The following is a 23,162-nucleotide window of genomic DNA, read 5'->3' on the forward strand; positions in this document are numbered from 1 at the left end:
TATGACATTCCTCCCCTCCGCTGAAAGCCATTTTGTCGACACAGCAATAACTGGCATGCTTGAGATGTACCAGCTAACTTGGGAACATGTGGCCACAACTAACACAGACTGTGCTTCCTACATGGTTTAGTTTGCACAGGAGATTAAACACTCAGAAACCAGAGCTGCTATGTGTTACCGGTCCTGCTTATCTGATTAATATTGCACTGTCAGCAGCTATTGCTACAGAAGAAATGAAAGCCATGAAATCTTGCATCATTGAATTTGGGGCCATTTTCAAGCATGAGGACAAGTTGAAGGCTTTGTTTTACAGTGTGAGACAAGTGCAGAGCTGACCGCCGATTACCTATCCCGTTGTACCACATTGGTGGATGAACTTGTACTTTGCTGCCTGTCATGTAAATAATGCGTGGACTGTGCTAATGCATCTCCTAGATCATCTTGAGTTTGTTGGTTCTAAAGGAGAAACTGAAAAGCCTGACAAATAACCATAAAAGCCAACACACATTCTGCACACCAAGATAACGTTTATTGTTGAAAACTTGGAATCACTGTGTGACAAACAGAGAACACTGGAGAGTTTTCTCCGACTACAGCCAACAGGTTTGCCAGCACAGATGTTTACCGGCTCCTGAAAACCAAAATCTCAAATGAATTGAGCACAAAAGCTGCAGGAGAAACGTATGTCAAGAAAACCCAGCTGTGTCTGGAAATCCTTCCAACTCCAGAACCTGAGAAAACCAAAAAAGCGTTCAAAACCTTCAACACAATGCTCAGCGAGAAACGGGAGACGACCATGGCCCATAATCTGAATCCCAAAGTGTTTGGTGCCGAAGATTCTTTTTGGCATGACATCGTGTTGCAACCCTTCCTCAAGGTGCATTTTGGCAGCAGACCACGATCGTTAGGCCAGAGTGTTTCAACCATTGGCCACTAAAGATGACATTTCAAATCTGGAAGGAGAATTTACTACTTACGTGAACATGCCTGCCCCTGACTCTGTGAAACGGGATGTGCTGGCTTTTTGGAAATGTCATTGAGACATACTTCCCAACTTGAGCAAAGCGGCACAGTGAACTTTGTGTGTAACCCCTAGATCTACTGAGGCAGAGTGCTTATTTTCAAAGAGGATTAGCTCCAAGACAGCCAGAGGCTCAACGTGAGTGAGGATACTTTGAAGAAAATGATGTGAGCGTATGCAAACCAGGATTTCTGGGGAAACTACTAGGTCAGAGAGACAAAAAATACCTTTGTACATAAAAAATGTTTAAATTATACTGTAGTGATATGTGTATATTATGAGAACTTTTTTTTTTCCTTTTTCCCCTGATTTTTCCCTTTTTTTCATTATTTTTTAACCCAATTTAATCCCAGTTTTAATGTTTGGAAAGTAAATACCAAAAAATTCCCCAAGTTTTTTTTTTTTTAACAAATAAAAATGGAAAATGCAAAACACTACATACTCTGCATGCATATAGCAATTTCTTGCTAATATCTTGTCTTCTAAATAGAAACTCTTTCTTTCTCTACTGAACTCCAGTTAAAAAGAGACTTTGGTACCTAGCTGAAGTTTTCAACACATCAGACTGTACAATGCCATTCCCTTGACTTTCATAATTTTTTCCCCACCCCGTTTGCTCGTTATTGAAGATATCTGAGTTGAAAATGAGAGGCATGGAAGGAGGGGGCAGAGTGGATCCTGACACATGAGTCCCAAGCAAATGGTTCTGCAGGAGGTGCCAGGTATGCATGAACCACGCCCGGATCATTGCAGCATCTTCAGACACTAATGAAGAACATGAGGGCTATGTCCATGTAGCGGCAAGGGTTGCAACACAGGCTGGCCGTTCAAGTACTGGTCCATTCACTGTCTTGGGTCTGTACTCAGGCAACCAGCCTGAGCCACCACCCATCCTGCAAGCTCCACATGGCTATTTTTAAGGCGCTAGCTCGAGCAGAGATAGCACGTGTCTGTCTTTGCGGGCTCAGAGGCTCACTCTCCACTGCAATGTAGACAGACCTTGTAGTGTGGGTGTGTGTCTTTTGTTTCCCCCATACAAGGGCTCTTGCAAATGGAAGCAACACCGACAAAGCTGTCAAGCTATCAGCACCTTTTAACCCTCCCCCAAATCTCCGGCTCTCCACCTCTAGCTCCTCCACTTGTTGTTTCCATCCATCCCTCCCAGTCCCACCATGCCAACCCCTCCGCCCAACCGCTTGGTCAGGTTGGTCGCCCTGCTTCGGCTATTTGTCCGGATCACATTGGATGATTGTTGCCGGGGTGTCGGCAGCAGGAGCCAATAGCTGTCAGATTAATTTTTTGTCATAAAGGGGACAATGGAATCTGCGAAGGTAACAATTACAGGGCTGTGAAACCCAGCGCGAATAGCAGCACCAGTCTTCTCTCTGAAAGGCAGTAGCATGAAGGCTGGCAATAGGGCTCCTTCTACAGTACAATTGGAAAATCAGAGCCAGGTTTCTCCTGGCTGTATCTGTGTGTCATGTGAAAAATAATCTTTCGCCTCCTTTGGATGCAGTAGTGTCTGTTACTGTCCAAAGGAGTGGGGCATTTCAAGAGGGGATGGTGCTAACAGAGATGAGCTCTGACTAGTGCAAAAAGAAACCCTGCAGCTTTCCAAATCCTGAGAGGTTCCTTTCTGAGATCCAAACCAGGATTTTGGAACCACATCAAATAAAGCCTGTCCTCAACATCCATCGCAGGTTTTCCATGAGACCCAGTGCATGCTGGGATGAAGCACTTTATAACATAAAAGGGCTGATAATAGCCGTGCTGACCTAAAACTACTGCTGCTGCATCTTAAAAAGGTGGCAGGTGCCCAGGAGAGGTGGAAGGGGAATAGCTTGCAAAGTGTGCATAAATGGATCAGTAGCTACTCTAAGACACACCACCCTTTTATTAATATTACTGTAGCTACCACTGGAGCTCCTAGAGGCCCCAGCTGAGATCTGGGACCTATTGTGCTAAACTCTGTTTATACAAATGGTAAGAAACATTCCCTACCCCGACACACAAAGCTCTGCCTCCATTTTAAAGAGGGGGAACTGAAGCAGAGAGAGATTAAGCAAATTGCTCAAGGTCACACAGGAAGCCTGTGTCAGAGATGGGGGACTGAGTCCAGCATAGTGCCTTATTCTCGCAATCCATCTTTCTTCCTTATGCTGCTGTCTTTGCAACACTCAGGACTTTTAGTTAATTCCATGTGGACATATAGTCAGAGTGAATGTGTGCGGTTAAAAGTGAGAATTTTCCATATTAATAATATTGAGTTCCTTTGGTTTGTTGCGTTGTTTCTGAAAGATGGTTTGGGTTCCGTTCTTTTTTTTTTTTTTTTTTTAAGAAATATAATTGTGCCCTTGTGTATTAATTTCAATCTCCAGAAATCTAGGACAAAACAGTGCTCAAATCCCCTAAGGACCGGAATCTCTGTTCCCAGAGCCGCTCTCCACCCCTTCTATTATTTTTTTCCTCCTTTTTTTAATAACAGAACATGCTGACTTGTTATTATTGATTGATTATTCTGCTGACTGTGAAGCACCGCGCCCCTCCTGGTGAATTCAAAACTACCTCATTTTTCATACTTTGTAAATTAATATATTACCAGAGCTGAAGCAGTAAAGGAGAAAGCTGCATTTCAGGGAAAACGAAAGTGAAGGGGGGGGAAGGAAATCTTCTCCCTGCGTTAAGAATCTGCTACTGTGTTAGGCCCCATTGATGGGTTGGGTAATGAAGCCCCACCTTTCGGCTTTTGTCAGTGTAACCATCATAGGGCACTCCTAAGCCTCAGTCAAGGCAGCACTGGCCCATCCCGATCATCAAAGCAGTGGCCAGACTAAGCAGAGAGTTGCTGCCTCCCTTACTCATGTGACAAATGTGAGACTTTTCTGTGAGATTTTTACGAACAACGTGCCTCGCCCTGTCAGACTTTGCATTGTTACCTATCAACTGCAGAGGGACTAAAGTGTTTCTCCCGGAACAGAGCAGCCGGCCTGAAGCGTTTGGGTCGGGTAGCCAGCAGGGGTTGTATTAATGCACCATCAAAAGCTGGGCTGGAATCAACACATTTGAACGGAAAACCCTACAGAAACAATGGGAATCCCAGTGGACGAAGATTAACACCTGGCTGCGGACCTGAAGAAGAGCTCTCTGTGTGGCATGAAAACTTCCCTTTCACCAACACAAGGTGGTCCAATAAAAGAGATTACCTCACCCATCTTGACTCTCTATCTAGCTGCAGAGGAAGCTGAACATGGGAGCACAGCAGGGCTGTGTCTGGAGAACAATGATGGAAGATGTCAGGGGGCTGTGCTCAGAATTGGACGCCCAGCCATGCAGGAGCTCCCACTTGGGACTCAGAGGCAAAGGGACAGAGAAAGAGAGAGCCAAGATGGATTCTAGAGCGGACCGGCTTGGTAGAGCCCTGGCCCCAGCCCTGGTTAACTGTCTTAACCTTTTCTTCACCACACCACACTAAGGACTTTCTGATGCTGTATTCCACTTGGCCATTTGTTTTTGGAAAGGCTGCTTGGTACCACTGAAGATATTTACTGAAGAACCTTGCGCCTTGAAGATGGGGGAAAGGTCTCTTGAAGGAGTCTGGCTTGGCTGGACTAGCCGTGGGGAGCCATGGAGACAGACAGGGCCTGCTGAAGCACAAAGGCCCAGCTCTGAGTTGTGGAGGCCACAGGCCTATCTTCCAGAACAGTGGGAATCATTGGGGCCCAGCACAATGGGGTACTCCCCAGAGACTGGTTAAAGACCAGGGCATAGACCAGACCCAGTGACTCCATGGCAACTTGATATGATCACATCTGATCTGTCCTTTAGTGCTTGCCCGTCTGAATCAGAAGTAGCTGCCTCTTTATTAGCGAGAGACCCCCTCTTCCAACCTGGCAGCGTTGGTTAAGCAACTTCCGAAGAGGGACAACCAGGATCTCCCTGGTTCTATCCCACCTCTTCTGTGTTTTACAATCTCTGGCTGACTGGGTAGTTGGGTGGCGAGTTCAGGTTCTGCAGGGGCCTGCGTCACTAGTAATAAGTCACGCAGCAGGCAGGCAGACTTGTAGGGAAGGGATCTTCACTGAGCCGGCTGAGAGACCAGTGCTCATCTGGTAGCAGCCTGGCCACCGCTCGCACCGCTGAGGCCCTGGTGTCTCACCAACTAGTTCCCTCCTGCAACCTGCCCCACTTTCCGTCTTCCATTCATCATAACACAGGGCCCACATTGTAACAACGTTTTTAGTGTTATGCTGGAGGGTGGGTGTCTGATCTATGGCAATCACAAACCTTGCTGAAGCTGTCGGGCCTGCTAGCGGCTTTTCAATCTGCCAAAATGAGGAAGCGATGAAATGCTCCTGTTTAGTAAGAGCTGAAATGATAGAAGCCATCGCCCCAAATCCCAGGCCAGCATGGCAAGGCAAGAGTAGAAGCTGGACCTTGCAGGCTGCGTGTGTGAGAAGCTACCAGAAAGCAAATAGAAAGGAGCAGAAAGCCAAGAGAGGGAAGCCTAAAAGCAGAAGACGTCAAGAGAAGCACTGGGAGTGTGCTCCTGAGAGAAAGCCAATAGAGAGCGCTTTGCGGACGGAGTGCTGGCTGGAGAGAGGCTGGGAATTGAGCAAGAAAACTAGTGTTTGATCATACAACGCTCAGGTAAACAGGACTTTGTGTACTTTCTTTGTAAAGAAAGACGACCACATCAAAGAACTATCTGACTTTATCATCTATTTCTCCTCCTCATGGAAACAACCCGTAATGCCCCAAACATTGGCTAATCCCTCAGGACAAAAGGGGAAGCAATGTATTTGCTTGGATTTTTCAAGGATTTTTCTCCCCAACTCACAAGGGCCACATAGGGAGAGGAAACAACATGAGATTTGGTCTCCTTGTGTATTTCCACCGGCTGTGGAATACCATGAGAATACCGGATCTCAGCACCAACCCTCACGCACAGCTGCACAGCTGAGGAGAGCAGATAGCCTGGGCAATATGTCAGTCCTCTGAGGGCTGCTCTCATTTACACCAGTGGCCCTGCAGTTACAGCTGTCTGGGATTGCTGGGGAAAGCTCAGCCACACCTCGTTCACCTTGAACACACCCCGGACACCAAGCCCCGGGGAAAATGGGTAAAGTAGGAAGGACGGTCTAGTGAACAGCATACTGCGTTGGGATGCAGGAGGCCAGGATTCAGAAACCCAGGAGTTGCCCTCCTCACGCCTGGCCTTGGAAGGGATGGAGGCAGTGAAGAATGCCTGGGGCTGCAGAAGAAGCAGAGGTGCCCAGAGAGGCAAGGAACAGAAGCGGGGCTGGGTGGGCAGAACTGATGTGTGGGCTGGAGGACGGACAGAGGCGGGACTTAAGGGGACACAGAATTAATTCATTGGAATTCGTAGCTTTAGGGAAAGCGGGAAGCTCTGCACCATCAGGCAGCAGGATGAACTCCTGCCACATGGAGCCAGGATCCCCTTGCTCTATACAGTCAGAGAGCAGGCAACACTCTGGCGCACATCCCCAGAGAGTGGACAAGGAGAGTCCAAAAATCAACCGACAGATCAAAAATCTCAATATTCTCTCTCTCTCTCTAAAAACCATCCTCGTGTTTTTGGGGCCAAGCTCAGGATTTTGGTGGGGCTGGCTCACGAATTCTGAACTGTTGGGGTTGGCAGCACTGCACCTGACCCCACAGCAGGGAGTTGATGTGCTGGGGGCAGAGGCAAGCCCTGTAGGGGCTTCAGACGCTAGCCCTCGAGGGAGTACACTTGCAAACCGCCTCAGGACACATCTACGCTGCAGTCAGAAACCCACGGCACAGCTACAGCTGGCCCAGATGAGCTGATGTGGGCTCTTGCGGTCTGGGCTGCGGTGCTAAAATTGCAGAGTCGCTGTAAGGGTTGCGGCTGGAGCCCGGGCTCTGAAACGCCATGATGGGGGGACAGCCGCAGAGCCTGGGCTCCCGCCCGAGCAATTTTCAGCCCCACAGCCTGGGCCCTGAAAGCCCCAGTCAGTTGACCCGGGCACTGAGACTCGCTGCCGAGGGTTTTTTTTGCTGCGGGGTAGCTGTACCGTCAGAGCCCAATAACCAAGAAAGGATGTCTGACCAGCGCTGCCAGGAATACGCAGCACAGCTGCCCCAGGCACCACGGCTGCAACGATTCCAACTCAGAAGAGAGAAGCCCAGCACAGCTCTGACGGCCAGTCCCGCACGGCAGCGTGAAGGTGGAGCTCCTGAGGCCAGGCTGCAGTCCTTGCGGCCGTCTCGTTCAGACCCGTCCATGTGGCAGGCCAGTCCCAAGCCTCCATCTATTGCAGCCTCCACTGGCTGTCTGGCTAGCACCAGGCTGCTTCCCGGCCTGCTCACGGCCTTTCAATCCCAGCTGCCAAGCTGTCTAGCCTCCTCTCCACAGCCAGTTCCCAAGCAGTCCCCGACTCCCTTGGGAGCGAGGGGCCCTCTGATCTCTGGCGGTTCTTCCCTTGCCCGAGCCAGAAGGATTCTGGTGCCTTTGACTGGTTGGTAACACGGTGCTCAGCAATGAGCTGGCGATTTGCTTACAATAATTCCCTACCTCTCAGGAGCCTCGTGAGGATGAGAATACAGGAATGACTGTGAAGTGCTGTAACAGTCACGAGGGCCATGTAATTAGCTATCTGGAGCAGACGAGCATGGACTGTCACACTCCTCTGCCTCTCCTACCGGGGGTGACCCTCTTGCGGCTGGCTACCACGAGGAGTCCCACTGAAGTCCAGTTACTCGGGTGTGGTTGCAGGATTAGGGTCTAAACCAGGCCCTCTGCACTGGGGGTGAAATCCATCCCGCCCCCCCGTGCACCACTCACACCTTCAAAATAGCTCACCAGGTATTTCATTTTCTCTGCTAAACGTGCGATTCTTTTGTAGCGAGAGCTCCCGGCGCGTTTCAGAGTTAGCTGCAACATCACCAACCCATGGGCGGACTTTGGGGAAGGTGGAGGGGGGGCATTGCCCCTTCCCAAACCGCAGCATGGTAACCAGAGCAGGACAGCCCCAGGGGCAGCTCCACCCCCCAGCCCAACCTCCCGCTCGAGGCCCTGCCCCCAGGCCAGGTCGGAGACCAGAAGCCGGGCAGCTGCTGCTTTGGCTGGTGCCCTGGAGCCGGTGGCCGGGGTGCTCCCCCATCTGCTGCCGGGGACTGGGGCTGCGGCTGCTTCTCAGCTCCGCGCCCCCTTTGACTGCTTGCGCAGCTGCTAAGAGCTGCCCAGGTCGGGGGGACCCGGTTCTGGGGCTGGCAGAGCCCTCGGGAAGTAGCGACCACAAGGGGGATCCCCTCCTGCCGCACAGCACCTCGCTACCCCCCTCCCTGCACCCTGAGCTACCCTCCTGCCTGCACACAGCCCCTAGCTAGCCCCTCTCTGCACCCTGAGCAGTTTTCACACTTTTTGAGCTGAGCCCCTCCCTTTGGGCTATAATTTTTGCTTGTGCACCCCCCCCCAAACTCGGACAGGCTGGGTGGCCTGCTGAGGTGGGTCAGGAGGTGGAGGTGGCGTTCCCTCCCCGGGCCCTGCTGCATGGAGCTGGCCTGAGCCCTGCCGCTCCCCACCCCTCAAACATAGAAGTCAAACCACCCCTTGCACCAACCTCCAGCACTTCCCAGGCAGCGGCAAGTTTTCTGCCCTTATTTTGGTTTGATCTTTATTGGATTATTTTTATTTCCGTCCGCATTTTTTGCCGAGAGGGACAATTCTGTGCAAGAGGCAAGAATTACACGTAAAACAGAAGGAGGGAACAAATCTCTGTCACCTTGCAACGTGCAAGCTGACACCGAGGGAGCATAAACGTGTCTCGCGTAGACTGGGCCATTTATTACATGACTGTATACGTACATATTTTAATAACGGTTTTAGACGTTGGCTCTATATTTTAATCCCTCTTTCAGGAGGAATCAGATGGAAGAAAACAGAAAGAAAGAAACAGATGTAGGAAGAAGCAGACAGAGCAGAAAGGCAGTGTGGCCTAGTGGCTTGGGCCTCAGAAGACGTGGGTTCTATTCTTGCCTCCGATCTATTGTGTGGGAAAGTCACTTCACCTCTTTGTGCGTCTGGTTCCCCACCTGTGAAAGAATAAGCTGACCTTCCTTCCCCTCACCCCTTTGCCTGCCTTGTCTATTTAGCTCTTTGGGGCAGGAAACATCTCTTACTATATGTTTGTACAGCGTCTAGGTCTAATTGGACCTGGAGCCTCTAGGACCTACTGCAGTATAAATAATAATAGAGCTACACATGTGGAAAGTCCCACTGGTTTTAATGGAAGGACTCATGCTCATAAATCTACCTAAGCTCAGGATCCAAATTATTAGCCAATTGGTTCTTCTAAAATTATATTATTGCAAAATGGACCTGAACAAAAATTCCAGATCCAAACAACTCCAAGCATTGAGATGATGTTCAGATTAGGGTCCGAACCGGAGGGCTCTCTCCTGCTTCTGATTTTTATTAACTTGCATTGCAAACTGTAGCAGGGATCTCTAGATCTAAAAGCATGAGCTTTTCCTGCTGGAGCAGCCAGACTTGGGTGTGTTTGCGCCAGGCTGTAATAGACTCATAAGCTTCCAGGCATAGCTCAACAAGAAGAGGGGAACAGAGCCTCACACTGTAAATCATGCTGGACAGGGAAGCTCAACCTGAACTTGAGAGGTCCACCCAGCTCAAATCCCCACATGGCTCTGTAAGCATGACCCTCTGCTGGCTCAGAAACTGCTAGGAGACCCAGCACAGGAGGGGACAGAAAGCTCGCCTGTATCGGCATGGGTTAACATGTATATATATTATACACACATATCAAATGAAAGACTTAAGTTCAACCTATATAGTTTGTTAAACACACACACACACACACACAGATGACATTGAAAGAACATTACGGTTGGAAGATCAAGCTCTCAGGAGTTAGAAATGCCAGAATCAAGACTGTTCCTTGCTCCTAGATGTATACCTTTGCACTTGGCTGTATTAAAAGGCATGTTATTTGAATGAGACCAGCTCATTAAGCAATCCACATTGCTCTGTACAACTGTCCTGATCACATCCATATTTACCCCTCCCACCAATCTTGGCATCATCTACAAATTTTATCAGCAAAAATTTTATGTTTACTTCCAGATCATTGATAAAAATGTTGCTCAGCGTTGGACCTCATACATATCCCTGCAGAACCTCCTCAGCCAGCTCTTTTAGGATTCTTGGGTGCAAGTTATTCAGGCCTCCTGATTTAAAAATGTTTGTACATACCAGTTGTTGTTTAATATCCTCCATGGTTACTATTGGACTGGAAAGTACTTCAACATTCTCATATAATACCTGCACATCATCCTACTCCAAATGTAGAACTGAAATACTGAACAGTTCTGCCTTTTCTGCATCATTAACAATTTTTACCATCTCCATCTAGTAATAGACCTATACCATTGCTAGAATTTATTTTGTTTCTCATATACTTAAACTCTTCATTGTCCTTAGCCATGGATTTTTCCCTAATGTCTTTAGCTTCCATTATCAATTTTCTACACTTCATAGTCAGGGTTGTGTAGTAAATGAGGCTGTCTGCAGGATCCCCTGACTCATTTGTTGTAGAATTTTAAAAGCACATAGTGACTGAGGCAGGGGATAGCAAGAAGAGAAAGAATGGTCTCATGGTTAATGTAGCTGAATGCTTCCCTATGAAAATGGATCCTATCCATGCCTTTGCCACAGAATTCCCATTTGATTCTAGGCAAGCCACGTATACCAAGATTTTCAGAGGTGCTCATTAATTGCATGTTCCTTATTTTCTGGGTACCAAACTTGAGACTCAAGGGGTCTCCAGGGCTCAGCACACACAGCTGCAACCGCAGTCAATGGAAGATGTGCTTTGAACACAAATTGCAATAAAATGCTAAGTACTCCAAAAATTTAAATCAGGTCCCAGACATTTTAACTTGGGTACCCAAGAGTAGAGGACACTTTTGACCGTAATCTCTCTGGGCATCTGTTCCTCATCTATACAATGGGGATAATACCCCTCTCATCTCAAAGGAGTGTTACGCAGACAACTTCATTAAGGTTTGTAAAGCATTTGGATGCTATAATGATGAATGCCACAGAAGTACCCAGGAGGAAATTTATAATTCGGTCTTCAGAGCAGGGTTTGAATAGTGTGCAGTAAATAAGGTCTGGGGCCGCACACTGCACAAAGAGGATGAGAAAAAATAAATAAATAAATAGCTGCTCATTCAGCGAGCACCATCCATCCTGTGCTTTGAATGAGGCAGGGGTCCTTTGGAAAATATAGTATGTGATCATGTGATAAAAGACTATCATAATGCATATACACAAGGAGGCTGAATTAAGATTGTACTAACAACCTTAATTCTGTCTTTTCCTAAGTACCGAGGGCTTCACTTTGCAACCATAAATGTTCTTTTAATGTAATTGTGTGTGATATATGCATGTCAACACACACACTGTTCTCTATACTTATTTTTAGATACAGACACAATCTCTTGCTAGAGAGAGAGAACGAAAGAGAGAGTGTGTGTGTGTATATATATATTACAACTATCCCTTGGTACATGGTGCCATATGGGAGAGTTTTGTTAATTATTAGGGCTGTCAATTAATCACAGTTAACTCAAGCGATTAACGCAAAACAAATTAACTAGCTTTTAAAATGTCTCAATTAATTGCAATTTACAAATGTAGAATTATTTTTACATAACTGCCCTCAAAAACAAAATAATGTAAAACTTAAGAGCCTGCAAGTCCACTCAGTCCTACTTCTTGTTCAGCCAATCACTAAGACAAGCAAGTTTGTTTACATTTACAGGAGATAATGCTGTCCGCTTCTCATTTACAGTGTCACCTGAAAGTGAGAACAGGTGTTCGCATGGCACTGTTGTGGCTGACGTTACATGGTATTTTTAAAAATTTTTACAGTGCAAATATTTGTAATAAAAAATAATATAAAGTGAGCACTGTACACTTTGTATTCTGTGTTGTAATTGAAATCAATGTATTTGAAAATGTAGAAAAAATCCAAAAAAATGTATAATAAATGTTACTTGGTATTCTATTATTGTTTAATAGTGCATTTAAAACTCTGACTAACTGTGACTATTTTTTTAATCTCGCAATTAATTGCGATTTTTAAAAATCATTCAACAGCCCTATTAATTACATTTAAAAATAAATACAAAGGAGATAATTGACTGAATGCTTTTAATACTGTTTGTTCTTTCACAGAAAGAACTGAAGATGCTATGAGAATCCACGTTTTTCCACATTTTATGTATACCAAGTGATATCTCACTCTGGAACCTCTCACAGATTATCCCAGTTTGTGGAGGATGGAAATTTGGTTTTAAGGTGTCACATTAATTTGGGTTCCAGTCCTGGACTGAGAGCTGTGAGTACAGCCCAGTCCAGGTGTATGGGATGATTGAAGCCAAAAGGAGACCTCGTGGGGGCAGAGTTTCACCTTTACAGCTATCAGTGAAGGATCAGGGAGAAAACGGTGACAGAATTAATATCGGCTGCAGAGAGAGAAAGGATGCCAGAGACCACAAACTAAAGAGGTGCCCAGAAACCACAGTGATAGAATAGAACAGAACAGATGATGCAATGCAAAAACAGATGTTATTTCAATAATAATAAAAAATGCTTAGCATTTCTGAAATGTTATTATTACTTATTTAGTGGTTGTGTATCCCTTCCAACCAAGGATCTCAAAAGTGCCTTGCAACCAGCAATGAATTTAATCTCCCAGGCTTCATTTACAAAAAAAGGATTAAAGCTTCCATTAATGTTAAATAATAATAAAAACAAAGATTGAAGGCATACTAAAAAGGAATCCATATTTTAAGAGAGTTCTAGTAACTGTGCTGCTTTGTCTGTACATAGCACTTCCACGTGAGGATCTCAAAGCATTTCACAAACTCTAATGAATTAAGGCTACCAACACCTCAGTTAGACAGAGAAGTTATGTCTCCTGTTTCTAGAGCACTGGTTTTCATTTGCAGTCCCCTAACAATTTCCAAATGGAGATGCGAACCCTCTGGAAATCTTAGACAGTCTGCAGACCCCATGGGTCTGCGGACCAGAGGTTGAAAGCCACTGTTCTAGAGGGTCAAACTGAGGCAGAGAGAGATGAAAGACCAGCTCCTCTGATTTCAATGGGAGTTAGGCACCTAAATCTCTGTGAGGATCTGGGCTGAAGTGACCGGCCCAAGCTCACAAAGCAAGAGGCTGAGAAGAGAACTCAGGAGTCCTGGACTCCAGTCCTCTGCTCCAGCCACTACTTTGCACTCACATTTACAAGGAGCCTCAGGATCTTGTTCCACAAACAAGATAAAAAATCCACACCCGTGAGCGACATTGTTAAGCCAACCTAACCCCCAGTGGACACAGCGCTAAATTTTTCTGTCGACCTACCTATTGCCTCTCAGTTTAAGTGCAGACACAACCTGTGTAACTCTTGTCAGGAGCGAAATCTCTCTCGGGCTTCCTCATCTGACTAAAGTGAGTCGTATGCTGAAGCGTTTGCAGGATTGAACCTTAAGAGACAAACGTTTGAAGAAAGAAGGATGCTCTTGTGGTTCAGGCACTGACTTGAGGCTCAACACTGAGTTTAAATTCCCAGCTCTGCCACAGACGCCTGATGTGACCTGGGGCAAGCCACTTCTTTACTCTTTCCTCAGGTCCCCATCTGTAAAGGGAGGGTAACACCACTTCCATCCTCCCAATCTTGGGACTTGTCTACACAAAGAATTTGCGTGGGGGGCAAGCTGGAACGTAAAATTACCCTGCACCGCCTGTCATGCACTAACTGGCCATATGGACCATGCTGGAAGCTCCCGTAGCGTGCTTTGATCCAACTTGCTTTGAGACCAGAATGCGCACTAGGGAACTTCTAATGCATGAGAGCAGGGTCCAGCCTGACAATATACAGCGGGGCCCTGATCTCAGTCCAGGCTTCTAGGAGCCATCATTATAGCAATAAAGGAGGGGTTTGCACTCAGCTGACCATATTATAACTACAACTGCCATCCTACAACAAAGGGCAGACTCGCCTCATCTGAGGCTTTTCCTGGATATGCATTTTTTTTTTCAGAGCACGGCAGCACAAAAGAACGTTCCAAAGAGAGTAACGGGTACAACAAAGGAGTGCATGGAGGGAATACGACACTCAATTTGGATCCCAGGTAATATCACTTCCCGTTAGTGGTGGCTGCATAGCCATGGGCCATCCACTAAATATATTTCACTGGGCCAAAGGAAATGATTAGAAATAAAAGACAGCGAAAGAAATGGTTCTATTAATCCTTCCCTATGGCTCTCACTTACCCATTGCCTCTCTCTTATAAATACATTCTCTCAGAGATCAGAACAGCGCCTGTCAGTTCACGGCACACGCTGTTTATCACGGTGTCAACATAATAAGGAAAAAGGGTCCAAAGAAACCTTCCATCTGCCAAATGGCTTTAGGACTCTCCAGGGCTCAGCTCCCCACTGACTGCTCGGGAGGCAGTATCAGGAAAATGAACAGATCATAAATGACTAACAGGCGCAGTGGCAAGGGGCGGCAGCACACCTTGGGCTGGGTTAGTGACCACAAAGCGCACATTTGGAACCGCTGTCTTGGTATCCTATTAGCCAGCTAGGACGCTGGGGGGAAATAAGGCAGCCCATGGAATTTCCATTGGGAACAGAGTGAGGGGAAAAGCCAAGATTCAGAAGCAAGAGTGTGATGTTATTCGTGATTATTTGTATTGCAGTTGCACCTAGATGCGCCGTTCAGCGATCAGGAACCCCATTATGCTAGGCGCTGTACATACACAAACAGAAAGATGGTGCCTATCCAAAGAGCTAACAATGTAAAAATGTAAGAAATGATAAAACTCACAGTCATTTAAGATCTCCTGCTACGGCTGAAAGAGAAGGGTTGTTAACCCCAAAATCCTGGACAAATCCCAGTTGTGTACCTATATACTCCACCTCCCAAAATTTCTTTCTGAAGTTTTCACCACATACACATACAAGTAGTCTGCTTAATTTATTACCCTAAACTGCTGTGTTCAGCGTTGCTGTGTGCTAGCTGTTAAAAAGTTATCTTATTCCACCCAAGATGGTTGCATTTCAGTGATGGCTAAAAATAATAAATAAATAGCCTAGGGGCTTTTAGCCAGTGATAACTTTCTGGGCTTCTGTCTTCCTAAATTCAAGTGAACATTTTGGGGTCTGACAGGATAGGCCTGTCAGAGGAGGAGTGATGTTATCTCTTCCTCGACTGCCACAGTGCCGTTGAATGCTCTTCCATCTTAACTTGATAACCACCAGGGAACTAGGCTGAATAACTATTTCCCAAGGCCTTCAGCATGACACAGCGATTCTCTTCATGTTTTATATGGGGTGTCGTTGTTGTTTTAATCCCATGTGTTTCCATTTATTTAATCTGTTAGTTTTTTGTTGTGGGTTGTTTTTAATACACTTCAGTTACTTTGCTAGACAGGCTTAGTATCAATACTATCTCTCACACTGGAGTTCTGTCATAAGGATCACTTTCAGACAACCCTCATTTTGATCATCGTAACTGAATAATTTCTGCAGGTGAAATTCCCCTGGTCACAGAGTGCCTGTCCCAGGCCGATGTGCCACTTAAATCCTAGAGCAACACTATGCAACAATTTCAGACAAGTACTGAAGAAGAAAACTGAGTCAAATTGAAATTGCAAGGAGCATTCAGGGAGACAGAACATAGTTACCTAAAAGTGGAATCCAGCAAGAACACTAGGATCATCACCCCCCCTTTGGTAGGGTGCAGTGGAATATTAAATAGCCCTGCGTAATCAGGTGTATTTGCTTCTCATCTGACCACTATCTATGGTGTGTTTGTTTTTCACTTCTTCATTTGTCCCCCTATCCAACCTAGACTGAAGTCCCCTGAGTCAGGGCTGGTGGATAATTTTCCATCTAAACTTTTTCAGTGGAAAACTGGGTTTTCAACTACGTGAAATCTCTCACAAGAACTGTCCACTTTCCATGGGAAATGTTCTGATTCGGTTGAAAAAATGAGCACATGAAAACCAAAACGTTATTAAAAATGGAGCCAGGACACCTTATGGGAGTTGTAGTTCAGGTACCTGAGGCTCCCACTCTGTCTCTGCCCTGTGTGCTGGGTTTTCTGGACAGACTAGATCTCCCATAATGCATCACAATGAGGAATTCCTCTGATGCACTTCTTTCACCAGGAAAGGCAAAAGTCAAGAGCTGAATGATCGTTCCAGTGCCAATCAGTAAGGACATCCATTGGGGTTAAATTCCCACATAGCCCCTGGGGATTCACTAGCTACAACCCAAGCAAGTTGTTGACAATGTTCCTTATCGTCCATCCTTCCTCCTACGCCCATCCATATAACAGAGTTTGAACCCCTCCATTCCTTTCTGTGCAGGTTCCCGCTTACACATAAATGCTTCTCAATACTCAGCCTTACAAGACTTGCTAGCACTCGCTATAGATGCCCATACAAGGAAAACCCCTGCAAGCTGTCAAAAATGCCTGGTTAAAAAAAAACCACCCCACAAACCACAAGTAGAATTTTTATTTGGAAACAGGTCATTGAATTCTAAACTCCACAACGATTCTGCCCCCAACACAGACCAATTCATTCTGCTGCCCCCACCACACACCACAGCTCATGCATTTCTACCTCCCAACCACTACCCTAGCCACAAACCCCTGCACGCCAGCTCTTGATTCTGACACACACATCCATTCACATAAAAGAGCCGCTGTTGTAAACTGATGGAACTCCACTGACGTCAATAGAGCTATTCCGGTTTACTCCAGCTAAAGGTTAGCCTCAGTGTCTGGCTCAGACACAGCAGTGTCAAGATTTGTAACACAGCTGACATCCCCCCCCCAGCCGCCCCTTGTGCACTGCATTAGAAAGAGCAAACAAATGCAACCCTGTTCCCACACTGCGGTAAGTATCAGCCTATAACAACATGTAACTACAGCCCAGAATCCACCATAAAAAAGATTAACAGGGAACTGGCATTCCTGTTGCTCATCAGAGAATATCTGCAGAGAACACAGCAGCCTTTTGCGATATCCCTATCTGTAAAACCTTTGCTTTTTCACAGTGCTAGCCTGTTTCCCCTTTGAATTGTATTCATCGGCAGCAAAGGCATCTATGAGATGTTTTTCTCTCTGAAGTTTATCACAGAGTCATAAGGCTCATTTCAACGTTTATGTAATGGAGGCTGAGCCAGATGCTCCCTATTGCGGGCTCTCATGCAAATAACTGGGTGGGTGTACGTACTGGAGTGAAGAAGGTATCCACACGCTGCTGATTACAGCCTCTTAATGGGGGTGGAAATCTCACAGCAACAGGCACTTTGGCTCCTCACTATGGAAACATTAATTAATCAGTCCTCAGAACTCCTCTCTAAGCAAGTAGCAGTATTCCCACTTCATAGGTGAGGCAAAGGGAGAGCCATTGCTCAAGGTGGGATTAGAATTGAGTAACTCCTGGCTTCCAGTCCTGTGCTCAAATCATTAGCTCTGTGCGCTGGTATTATTCAACACATGCCCTCAGGAATGCTTTTGGCCCTTCTCTGATACCGCTAAGCAACTGTAGTGTGTATTTTCCAAAAATCCATTTCAGTTTCTAGAAAGCGTCCCCAAACTCACCGCCACATCCCACTGCTTTGAAGTACCAGGCATAGCAGCACTGTGGTCTAGTCGATAGAGCAGAGGACTCATGGATTCTAACCTGACTGACACTGAAAAATGTGTAGACTTGGGCAAGTCACTTAACCTCTCTGGTGCCTTAGTTTACCAGTCTGCAAAACAAGACCGTCCCAGTTTTACATCTTGGAAAAATCGAGATACTGAGAGAGGAAGTGATTTACCCAAGATCAGACACTCAGGTAAGTGTACAGTAGACAATGCTCTAAGGTGGCAGCAGATCTGGGTCCTTGGGAAAGTCAATTAACCTCTCTTTGCCTAAGTTTATGCATCTATGATATAAGACAGGTATAATTAGAAAGGGCACCATTTAGAGATGAACAACAGACAAATGAATATAGAGTATCCTTCTCTACTTAGAAACACACCCTGGTACAGCAATTGCTGGAGAGTGGCAAAATTGGAGTTTTTAAACAGTTATGAAACAGTTAGTTAATTCCCACACTCCCCCTGTAAATTAAGTACAGTAAGGATCACCATTCACTGCTTTACAGATGAGGAAAACCGACGAAGAGAAATCAAGTCCTAATTCACAGTGAGACTGGGAATTATTTTTCATATTCTGAGTCAAGGGCTACTAGCCAGTTAGTTGCTATATTCTGAGTTAATGACAGAGTCAGGAATAGAACTCAAGAGTTGTAAGATACATAACAGCTTGATCATTTTTCCTACCCACACTAGCTCCTGCTAGCATTGGCTGTTTGATGAAAAAGCTACAGGGTTGCAAAGCAGATTTGACTGCAACTAGCTGACAATTTGAAATTTCTATACACCTCACCTTTTTTTGGTGAAAAATATTCACAGTTGTACAACCAGTTTTAGAGCAAAATGTTTTTAGGACACCTTGGGACAATGCAGATCACAAAGCCCAGGGCAAAGCGGGTGAGAGCTGGAGACAAAGCATTCTTGCTCAAGGATCCCCCTATGGTACGAACTTCCAAAGGACAAGAGGCAAATCCAGAGTCTGACTGTCTTTAGAAAATCCTTCCTCTTCATAAAAAGCCCTTCCAGCACAAGACTGACACTTGCAACATTGGCACTCCTCTCTACCCCAAAAACCCAATGAACTGAAAGCCGCTAATCAACCTAAACAAAGGAACTTAACATGTATATATTAAATACATAATGATATATATAAATAATAAAAAATAAAACCAAACTTCCTACCCCAAGCAGACTTTTTACCCCTAAATGGGAGAAGAGCCAAATAACCCATGAAGTTCATTAGGGACTTTGCCACTGGTTTTATGCGGAAGGCGCATGGTGATGGGTAGCAGGATAAAATTCTAAAATAGATTCATAGCTTTTTGAGGCCAGGAAAGACCATTGCTCCATCTAGTCTGACTGCCTGTATAACACAGGCCAGAGAATTTCATCCAGTTACCCCCGTATTGAGCCCAATAACTTGTGTTTAACTAAAGAATGCCTTTAAATAAAAGGCAACCAGTCCTGGATGGATGGACGGATGGATGGACGGACGGATAGATAGCATAATTCATTATTGTATGTAAAGCTCTTGGAGGTTGAAAGGTGCCATGTCGTTGCAAAGCATTGCTAATATGAATCATGCCTGTGGGAGATAGGGGACAGCCTGATGTTGGAGACCAGTGCCTCCTAAGGACCTGTCAGCATAAGAGCTCAACACACTATGGAACAATGCAATGGAATCCAAAAACTTGCCACAATGCTCCCTAAAACCGGGGACGAGCTGTGCTTTAAAAACAAGGGGCGGGGAGCGAGGGTGTTTGAATCCTCTTGCCTTGTACTTTAGTTGAGTCCCGGGATACGTTGCCGATTCAGGTAAATGATGTGGACGTACCTGGCATTCAGCTGAATGCATAATTCTTATTTAACAGTTGAACAGAAGTATTTTAAGGCTTCAAAAGGAATCTGGCAAGTAATTCCCACTGTAGTTCTGCAGGGTAGCGGAGAAGTAATTATCCTTCTCACTAGTAAATCAATTAGGACTGGATGCATGTAGCACTTTTCTCCTCCTCCAAGTAACTGTTAATCCTCTCAGGACTAATGAGCAGACAGTGTTAGCAACAGTGTGCAAATGAATCAATAGTCAACAGAAACTGTGAGCATCTCTCAGTCCGACCAGCAACTTTGGAGGTTCAAACTCAGGGAGAAACTGATACACACTGGAAAAATGTCTCACCTGGGAATGGTGAGAGAGAGAGAGAGATGATGTTGCCCTCTTGTGACAGGTAAACAAAGAGGATATATTTACTTCTAATGCACGTGGGAAGTCATTGCCTGTAGCTCAGATGGTTAAGGTGTGTTTCAGAGGTAAAATACAAAGGTTCTAGACCCTGCTCCTCAAGTGTGTGATTTATTCACCTAGTGCTTTAGTATGATGCGTTATTACTCATATTGCCGTAGCGCCGAGGGGCCCTAGTCAGGGACAAGTTCCCCATTGCGCTAGGTACCATATGAACATTTAACAAAAAAATGCTCCCTGCCCAGAAGAGTTTACAGTCTAAGTACTTGGGTCTCCTCTCGGTAATGTGCATTCCTCAGTCTATCTCCTTCGACAACACAAAGGAGAGAGTGGTTCACGGTGACGATTGTAGGTCTGATCCTGGGAAATGACAAATCCAAGATAATCTAACAGCGCAAGCGAGATTCTCAGAGCACTCTACAAGTTCTGTACATAGAAATCATTTTGCCTTCCGCTGATGTGGAGCCAACTGGGGACTGACATAAGGCAGTTGTTTAACAGTGAGCAGCAACAGTGCACAATAATTTAGGACAGGATACAAAGAAGAAAAAAATCCATCTACAACTGAAGCGGCAATGGGGGAGGGGGCATACATGCTGGATGCTGGGGTATACCTGTCACCCAAGAGAGGACTAAACTGTAAAGCCAGAAGGTTTTCAGAAGTTGTTAGGAAACCGTGTTGTGTCCCAAGCCTATGATTAGCCAATGAGATAACGCTGATGATGTAATACTGTAGATTCGGCTTAACAGCAATCCCAATACTAAGAACTTCTGCTTAATAGCAACATTTTGCCAGCCACTGATCCTGTCCCATGGACTTTGATGTTAATGGGAAATGGATATTGGCAACAGGCATGCCACCTGTTAGCAACTTTATCAGAAGAGAAGTCCTACCTGATTGAATCTGTGCAGCCGAGTACTTCTGGTGAGGGTCATGGCTTCCAAATACATGGACCGTCTCTTGCTGACAAAGTTGGGGCTCTGAAGGCCCTACCTAAGCAAAGGTGACTAGCTGAGAAGTTTGTTGTCTCACGATCCATCATTTGAAGCATTAAGAATAGCGGTAACATTTCACAGGGTCACGAGATGAGCGCAACCGGGGGCTGCAAACAGCAATGTGAAGGCAAGAATGGCTTTTTTATATATAAACACCATCGTAAAATTATGTGCTGCCCGACTCTGTGTCACACAGGCAGAACATCGACTGTAGGTCCGTAGAGCACAGCACGGTGAGATCTAAATTTGCTCTGCTTGCTACAGTGTAACAATTATGGCAGGTTCTGTGCCTTTTTTAATTTCATTTTTCAGCCCCGTATCAAGATTAAACTTAATAAACAATAGCTCAGCTTCTACAATTACAAAGTACCGTTGCTCCGCACCAGTACCTGCATGCATGCACCTGCCAACAAAGCTTTCTGGATACTGCCAGACAAAGGCAACGTTTTGCTTGAAACAAGTGGTTGCTAATAAGCAAAGTCTACTGTATTTGTAGCCTAATATCTTGCTTCAGACCTTGGATGGGCAAAGTTGTTTTGGAAACACAATGACCTGGAATCAGCTCTTCAGCTTGCATCATAAAGCCATCGATTTTTAAGGCCGGAAGAGATCACTATGATCATCTAATCTGAGCTGTTGTACAGCAGAGTCCAGAGAATTTCACCCAATACCAACAGACTATCTCCTAGGTCGTGCACTAGATCTCACCAACCAGTTTTGAATCAACCTTATCAGATCCTTGTGTGGCTTCAATTACACTCAGTTGAATTAAGTCTCTTAATGAGGCCAGTTGTCATTTTTCTAACTTGTTCTTTGGACTCTTGAAAACGACTCCTCCACGGACAACAGATGGGACCTGATAGGGGCAAGAGGTGATACAATCTATACAGTAAAACGCAAGCAACTTCATTCCATTTCACTCAGAAAATTGACTGGGTGAAGATGATTTTCACGAGAATTCAACCTCTGCATTGGAAAAAAATAAAAACTGACATATACATAGAGATACTGTAGTTCTGGCTGATTGTGATAGAAATGTGCCTGCCATAAGATTCCAGACAGAGAAATAAACATCAGTCCTGAAACCTCTGTGGCCTGACCAGTAACGGAAAAACAACAGTAATAATCATAATAGCAAAATACAACTCCTGAAAGCTATTGAGGGAGACATGAGACAGGCAGTTTGAAAATGATCAGATGTAATAGTCTCCAAGCCTGCCTAACATGCAGCACGACAAGCTTTTAGCTAGAGCAATCTTGCTCTGACTTCTGGGAGCAGCTTAAAGTGCCAGGGCTCTGCCAGTTCCTTGAGCCAACAAAATGACGACTTCAAATCATAAAGCACTAAGTAGTCATGCAGCGTCTGTGAGTCAGCTGCAGCTCGAATTGCATCACGTAGGAAGAGTGAGCAGAGGGCTTGAAAGCTATGACATCACGTCCTCTCCTACGAGTTCCACTCAAAACTTGGGTCCCTGCCCACAGCTCCACACGCACGCACATTCTCCTGTCAGCCCCCTTCTGTGATGTGACCAACTACAGGTGTCAGTTACATCTTTTCCTCCAACTCCCTTGCTGAAGGAAGGAAGCCAGAAAAGGAAGCAGCATCGAATGCAAGGTGTCTCTTAGCTAGTGTTTCCAATAATAAGTGGCTGATAATAATAAGGCAAGCAGAGGTGTGTGAGTCAAAATCAGCAAAGGCAAGGGTCTCCCAAACATTTGTGTGAATTCAGCTTATTTGGAGGCCAAACAGTCAGAAACAAGTCCATTTATCTCCCTCATTTCTCCAAGAGCAGACAAGACTCTGGGTACGTCTTCACTCGCAGCAGCAAATTCGGCACCGCAGGAGCGTTTCTTCGGGATCGATTGAGCGGAGGTGGAGACCCATTCAATCGATCCGGAAGTTGACTGAATAAATCCACCCCCGGAAAAAGATTAACGCTGAGGCGATGGGAGGGCGGCGAGGTCGTAGTGGGAACGCCGTGCTAATTAGAATTTAGGAAGTCAGCGGGAGATATGCGAGCTACTCTACTCTACGCAGCTTGCGTATTTCCCGTCGTCTGCCACCGAATTTTGCAGCAAGTGTAGACCAGGCCTCTTTCTGCAGGAGGTTAAGGGCTTGATTGTGATGTGTATTACGCCTGTGTAAATCAAGAGTAATTCCATTGGAACTTCA

General features: G+C 45.7%; 1 protein-coding gene across 1 annotated transcript in view; it reads right to left on the bottom strand.

Moving 5' to 3' along the window:
* SORCS3 (sortilin related VPS10 domain containing receptor 3) overlaps positions 1-23,162 on the bottom strand; it is a 429,816-nt gene that overhangs the window by 200,425 nt on the left and 206,229 nt on the right. The window lies entirely within an intron of this gene.

The sequence above is a fragment of the Emydura macquarii genome, unplaced genomic scaffold (assembly GCF_026122565.2).
Source record: "Emydura macquarii macquarii isolate MOO-44397 ecotype Brisbane River unplaced genomic scaffold, CSIRO-AGI_Emac_v2 contig_3692, whole genome shotgun sequence".
Lineage (NCBI taxonomy): Eukaryota > Metazoa > Chordata > Testudines > Chelidae > Emydura > Emydura macquarii.